The sequence below is a fragment of the Perca fluviatilis genome, chromosome 21, assembly GCF_010015445.1.
Source record: "Perca fluviatilis chromosome 21, GENO_Pfluv_1.0, whole genome shotgun sequence".
In the NCBI taxonomy this organism is placed as follows: Eukaryota; Metazoa; Chordata; class Actinopteri; order Perciformes; family Percidae; genus Perca; species Perca fluviatilis.
This window is the reverse complement of record NC_053132.1, coordinates 9,451,593-9,458,919: the sequence shown is the minus strand read 5'-3', so window position 1 is coordinate 9,458,919 and position 7,327 is coordinate 9,451,593. Positions and strand designations below refer to the sequence as shown.

Below are 7,327 nucleotides of genomic sequence, written 5' to 3'. Positions count from 1 at the left end.
ACGAGTCGGGAGGGGCTCGTCAACGGTGCAGTTACATCTCCACGCCTTTTAATACATCCATGCTCCACGCCCTGGTATCTAGTTGTTCTGTGTGCTATTGTATAGTTCAATAACTGTTAATGTGTTACGTTAACATACCGGACACCTACTGTATTCAGCCTGTTGTTCTGTGTGCTATTGTGTACTTGACAGATGAAAAAAAAATTATTCTAAATAAATGCGACTTATAGTCCGGTGCGACTTATATGTTTTTTTCATCTTCATGACGCATTTTTTGACTGATGCGACTTATACTCCGGAGCGACTTATAGTCCAGAAAATAAAATAATCCATTATACTATGGCCAAACAATAAATATCGGGGCAAGCAGCGCAAGCCTTCTGAAGTCTCTGAGTCCAAACTAAAATAAACTCTTCTCAAGAAATTCTTCTCAGTAATGACCAAACTACAACATGGGGTGTTTTTTGTGGCACCTGAACAGTGCATCCCCAAATGCACTCCCATTCTCATGAACTTGATATCAAAGGAACGCCTTGATGGAATTTCTTCAAATTTGGCACAAACACCCACTTGAACTCAAGGATGAATGGATTAGATTGTGGGGGACACTGTCAGTGTCACTGTGAACTCACAAAACACGTTTTGGGCCATAACTCAAGAATGTATACGCTAATTATGACAACATTTCAAATAAATGTCTAATAAGATAAAATGATGAAGTGATAACATTTTAAATCCAAAAGGGCAAAGGCTAACTTCCCTGCGTGACATCATAATGTTCTTAAAGAACACCTTTCTGGTCATTATTCAACACCAAAACTCAGGAACAGAAGGTGAGACATTTGGTCGGATACTGACTTAGTGACACTAATCTTGGGTGCCCACCTTGAAAACTGTGGTGATTGTACACATCTTCTGTGCTGCCGGCTTGAAGATGTGTGTGAAGCATCCACGATTCCCTATTCGAAGCATTGTCTACTGTCAAGACTACAACTTTGTGTTTTAGCCTGTTCCTCTAGTAGTCCACCTGAAGTTTACTGGTTTTGCTGATATTGAGCTTCTAGTGATTGTCGTTCCACCTAAGCACTCTATCAGTCCTCTGTACTTTTCTGTAAAAATAGTCTCTAAGTGAAGACAGCATGTTTCTCACTGGGAAATCTTCATTGGAATGCAGGTCAATATAGTGATAACATCCATTTCACCAAATACACTTCATACATTTTTATAAAATTCCCTCAACGTCTTACCTACATATACAATATGAGTCTAGACAGACATGGATGTAAACTGCAACTTGACTGGTTGGCGGAGTCATACAACCGCAAGGCAGCAATTCTAGTACAGTTTTGTTTTGCCCTCAGGGTCAGAGGGCAGATGCCTTTTCCCCGCATCTGAAATATAAGAAAACTTTCCTAACAATCTTGCTCATTGCTACATGGCTCAACACAGAAATGCATGTGCGTTGAAGATCTCCATACTTATTTGAGCAGCATGAGAATTTCTTTCAAGTTTCCAGGCACAAGACCTATCTTTCCATCATATACTACGTCTCCCCACAATGGCTCGACCTCGGCTGTCTACCCACCCACGAACCTCTGGACGACATGTGAAACTTGTCATCTGTAGGGTGACCAAATGCCTTGTATGAATTGTGTCCTGATTTTCTTGCATTTGTCCCTCAGTGTATCATTTTTGTATGATGAAAAAAAGAATCACTTTGAAAATAATTGAGTGCATTCTTTGTTAGCTGCTTACTGTGTTTGCACTGAGCAACTTTCCCAAATAACCTCAGGCGAGGATGTTGACAGCAAAGGATGTCATATAGTTGCATCATGCTCGTCAAAGGTTTTTAATTAACCACAGGTCTCTATCATTAGTGGCATTAAATGGAGTACACTTTTGTCCTTGTTGTTAATGAAAGCTTTATTAAAAGTTTTCCATTAGTTCGGATGTGTTCCACCCCCCCTCCCCCCTCCCCTCCCTACCATCTGGTCATCTTACTCATATTTGAAGATAGGATGTTGAGTATACTGTATATATATTTCTCCACACATCAGCTCTACCGCCATAATATATATATTATTATTATTATTATTATTAAAAACTGCTCAACCATAAATATAAATGTAAACCTCTGCATTGGGATCAATCAAAAAGCATCCAAAACCTTCACAAAGACATGTAGATCATAGTGACATCCATCCATCCATTCATTCATAATGATTGTCTTTCTAGTTTGTTTTATATACAGGCAGTGAATTTGTGGATAGAGAATGAAGAGAACTTCAGCTGATGAAGTTGAGCTAAAGGGACCGGATTTCATCTCAGATTAGTAAAAAACCATATGGCATGACTCTCATGAAGTGTGCTGGGGGTTGCTGAGAATCAGCGCAGCCTGGAAAAAGCTGCTCCTGAAGTCCATGGTTAGGTTCTGTAATTAAAAAAAGTAACACAATAATAATATAACTATTTGGAAATCAACATTAAGATTTTTTTGTGGGGATGATAATTTCAATTTTGGTGGAATTTTAATTTCAGTATATTTACACAGATGAAAAGACACCCATATTTACCTTTAAATGTCAGGGTTATATATTTGTGTTTGCATATATTCAGACTCCTCTGAGCTGGAAATTAGTTTCCCTTTTGTCAGTCATCAGAACTAATGATCTTTGCCAAGCAGTTATAGAAGTATTTGGTAACATTTTATAAAAAAAACAAAAAAACAACATCATTAATAAATGGTACATTTAGTTATTTAAACTTTAGTTAAGTTATTGTACTGTTAACAAACAATGCGATGGTGATTTATAATGTTTGCTAATTGGGACGAGATGGGACGAGACTTGTGTCGTGATATCGGTCACGAGTGCAGATAAGCCGCCAGTAGATGAAGTCTGACCTGGTTGGTCTTACATCTGGCTTTGAAGATGAGTCTGGCTTGGACGTCTAAATTAGCATAGAAGATCCCCCGCCCGTTCCACCATTAAAGTCTGTTTTGAAATTCGGGAGCAGCAAGACCCATGTGACGCGTTCGTCCAATCAGCTGCCATGTGTTGCGTTCGTCACGCTCATCCCGCTCGTCATTTCCAGTAAGTGTTTTAACATAAGTGTCGAAAGTGGGCGCTGCGGCAGTAAGTGGTTAGTGCACATTAACGGTGTACTGACGAACCGTGCGACGCGCACACGCTCCGAACCGAGACTAGAGAACCGAGCGGTTCGGATGTTTTTTCATGAACCGTACCACCCCTACCTCTAACGTTCCCTTAACGCTAGGTTTTACCGGCAGCTTTGTACAACTGCAACTCCGCTACCGTTCTGCAAAAGTCAACAATGGCGGCTCGTTCAGAATACGATCTCGTATTTTACGAAAATAGTTTACCGAAACGTGTTTCTGAAAACATTTTAAGCGAGAAATCGGCCATGCAGTTGCTGTCTTCATTTCAGATCGACAAAGGTCAGTTTAAAAGATTTTCGTCAGATTTTGAGAGGCACCGAGCCGACTGCTCCTCAAGTGGAGTGTGGTGCTGCTGCTGCTGCAGGTCACGTCACATGCGAGTTGGAGGATGCACCAGCGTCGTTTATAGTCTGGTGTGTGGGAACATTTGGGATTTCATGTTACCTATGATTTTTATTTATTTATTTGACAGGGACATTGATGAAATAAAACAATATATAGAACTGCCACTGTGTGCATGTATTGTGCAATATGCATCCAATATGCTAATTTTAGCTATATGCTGAAGTATATTCTGGAGTGTTAAAGATTAAAAGAAAAAATAACAAGAACCGTACAGAACCGAACACCGTGACCCTAAAACCGTGATACGAACCGAACCGTGGGTTTTGTGAACGTACCACCCCTAGTTAGAGGGTATGGCCGCTCTCTCTCCATCTCTCACTCGCGCCCGACACACACACACACACACACACACACACACACACACACACACACACACACACACACACACGGACTGCAGCGTGCAGTTCAGTGTGGTGCTGACTCGCACAGATCTCTCTTTCTCTGTATTTTTTTTAAATGAGTCGGAAGCAGAAAGTAAAACCTAACTTTACTTTTAATGATAAAAAACGAAGAGAAATGTTCTTCCCTCGTCTTAAAATGGTCATAAATCAATACAAGAGCTGCCTAGTCCCTTATATACTGCTGCAATGAAACGCTTGGTTACGTTGTAACCTTGGTTCTCTGAGGAAAGATTATTTTTCCAGTCATATTTCTGAAGTTTTCTTTAAAATCGTGTTAAAATCTCATCTCATCTTGTTCTCGTGAACCCAATCTTCTGTCTCCTCTTGTGAGCTGAGTGTCTCGTCACACCCCTAAGTAATAGTAATAGTAATTTTATCATTAGTTCAGTGTAATACAAAAATAAATATAGACATTATTTGCATGGATTTCATAAAGTTGCAACTAATGCTTTTAATAATTAATTGATGATTAATAAATGGTTTATAAAGCATCAACTAACATGTCTTTGGATCCAGTAAATCTTTTTAGTGATCTACAAAAAGTTGATTATTTGTGCACTGATAATAGCTGTCTAAATAACCTAAATAATGGTTATAGATGCTTAACAAAGTATGTATTAACCATTAACAAGGTATTAGAGTAACAGTTGTTACTTTATAATAGCCATTCAAGCAATGTCTATCACCGGGTTACACATATGTATTGAAGTAAAATCATATGGTAATCATTGAGGAATACTTAATTTAATATATCAAATGTTATGTGTGCAACAGTAAACTATAAATTATAGCTTTACCAATAGTTAGTTAGGATTATTAATTATCATGGCATTGTTTGTTAACAGTTAAGCAACTATTAACTAAAGTTCAGTTAACTCATCATTTAACATTTTTCGCAGCTCGCTTCTGAGGTTGAGACTTACATACGAACATGCGGATGCACATTCCACACATGGCGACGACGCTGGAGATCTGGAGGGCCCTGCCGCACTCTGGGCTCATCAGACAGTTCCTTGTCTGCAAGCAGCACTTGGGACAGCTTTTCTCTGAGCTTTTAGTCTTCGTCTCCTCCTGTTTCTTAGGTTGAGTTTGCACCGTGTCCACCAGCTCTCCATCGTCCCATATCTCGCTCCCACCTCTTCCCATAATGCTTGGCTTTTTTTTTTTTAAACAAAGAATGGCTTAACGATAGACCGTGAGATAGGTCAGATCTGTGAAGAAATGGCATGCATGTAATTGTGTACTGTGTGCGCCACAGTTTTACTATAGCTGAATTTTCACAGGGAATAATATGAACCACATTATGTGTCGACTCCCACGCTCTCAGGCTTCACAATACAGGCTTTTGTTTACAATAACAACATCCCGTGTCCAATATGTCATAATGCTGTGATTTTGTTTTGTTTGTTGACTTTGTAGCTCTGTCTATATCAGTGAAAGCTATGAGTCAACATTTGTTCATTGCACTTACTAGGCTTTTTGTTTGGCCATCTTTGGTTATAGGAGTGTTTTAATTGACGCAGTTTACATTCCTGCTTTAAACACTTCCTTAAAACATAGACGACGATGAATAATAGAAGAATAATGCAATCTAAATGTAAAATCAATTCAATTAGACAGGCCACTGTACCCTTCTGAATCTGTTTGATGAATATATCTTTACCATATGTATTAGTCCTTTTAAATAAGAACAGAACATATGATATGCAGAACTGTTCAGTTTCATTAAAGAAAAAGTCATCGTCCAAGTGTGAATCATTAACACTGCAGCCTAAACTTAACTCCCTTTATGAAAACTATATTGAGTGAAGTCACATTGATTTGACAGATGAACAATTCTTCCACACTGATGATCATTTCTCGTGCCAGGAGTTGAGGCCCCCTGTTTTAACTGTCGGATACAATTGCTCCCCACAGCCATTATCAGATATTAAGTGATAACCCTGATGGTGAAATAACATATTATCTGTGCCATCCGGTGGCTCCACATTTATTACCACTGACAGTAAATTAGATTGCTGGCATCTGGAGAGTATACTGGCATTTTGAGTGCACCTTTCCGTCTCATTCTGCTTTCAAAACTCCATTGGTTTTCAATCATAAGTAATGAAATTCCATCAGCCTCCTCGGCCATGAAAGCGACTAGAAAAGGAAATGGTATATGGCCATTAAGAGTAGAGAAAGCGAGTAACGATCTTACCTTTTGGCTTTTAGCGTCGCCTCTCTGTCCGTTTGAGAGAAAAGTGTAGACTTTTTCTTAGGGGAGAGTAGGGAACACACGCCTTCACCCTTCCAGACACTCGCATGCTGTTATGAACAACAGGGTGTCGGTCGTTATGTCAGCCTCAGCTCACATGAACAGAGCAGGTGTGTCTTCAGGTTTAACAGGTTTGATTGCCCTGGACCTGGTCTTTAAGTGGCAATAGGTATTGCAAGTGTGAACAAAAGCTTTGCACTACCAAATAAATTCCAGTCTCTTCCAAAATGATTGACAGAACAGGGACTTGAGCGCCACACAGCAACTTTCTAACGCTGTTCAATGTTTGTTTACATCAGTAATGTTTGTAAACACAGTAATAAAACATCTCATATTTAGTAGTCATATTTTCAGTTATGATAATTTGAGAAACACTTTGAATAATTATATTTCATCTATAAATTAAAGTTTTCAAATATGTTTGTAACTATGTGAATATTCCTTACATTTGTGTGGTTAAATGTATTTTGCTATAGATAGATAGATAGATAGATAGATAGATAGATGCTTAACTGATGTGTGAAGTGAAATTTCAACATGTCATTTGCATAATTCCTTCAATTAATTCATCTCCACACACGGTAATATTCTCTTTCAATAGCTAATAACTATTTCTCCTCAGTTGCGTGACAAGTGTGTTTCTTCAGTGTTGCTGAGGAAATGCAATCAAGCTTTAATAAATAATTACACAGGATAATTAATTGATTAGACAGCACATTTCATTACATGATGAACAATGATGAATGAAGAAAAGCAATTTAGGAAAGCAATTAAAGCACAAACTGTTGGAAAAGGATTGCATTCCATTACAAAATGGAATCACTCACCGAACCATTCATCATCTATGAATGTAGCAAAGTAAAATGCACAATAATTCATTCGTTTTCTCTCAACAATGCATTTGAATGGGTGAATAGGAAGATAAGAAAAACTAAGTGTGTGTGTGTGTGTGTCAAGGGGATACTGGTGATAATAGGAAATATCAGTAAATAGCTGGCAAAAAAGACATACAATAGGTGCACTTACTGTAAGAGTAAAAGGGTGCTGTAAGGAAATAACAGTTAATAAAATTACACTATCCATCCT

The 7,327-nt window shown here is 38.5% G+C and overlaps 1 long non-coding RNA gene across 1 annotated transcript; it reads right to left on the bottom strand.

Moving 5' to 3' along the window:
* Positions 1–1,970: 1,970 nt before the first annotated feature.
* Positions 1,971–6,321, bottom strand: LOC120550588. Its single transcript, XR_005637757.1, has 3 exons — positions 6,185–6,321; positions 4,908–5,195; positions 1,971–2,431 (listed from the first exon to the last, which is right to left on the bottom strand). It is a non-coding gene; the product is annotated as an uncharacterized LOC120550588 (long non-coding RNA).
* Positions 6,322–7,327: the final 1,006 nt, after the last annotated feature.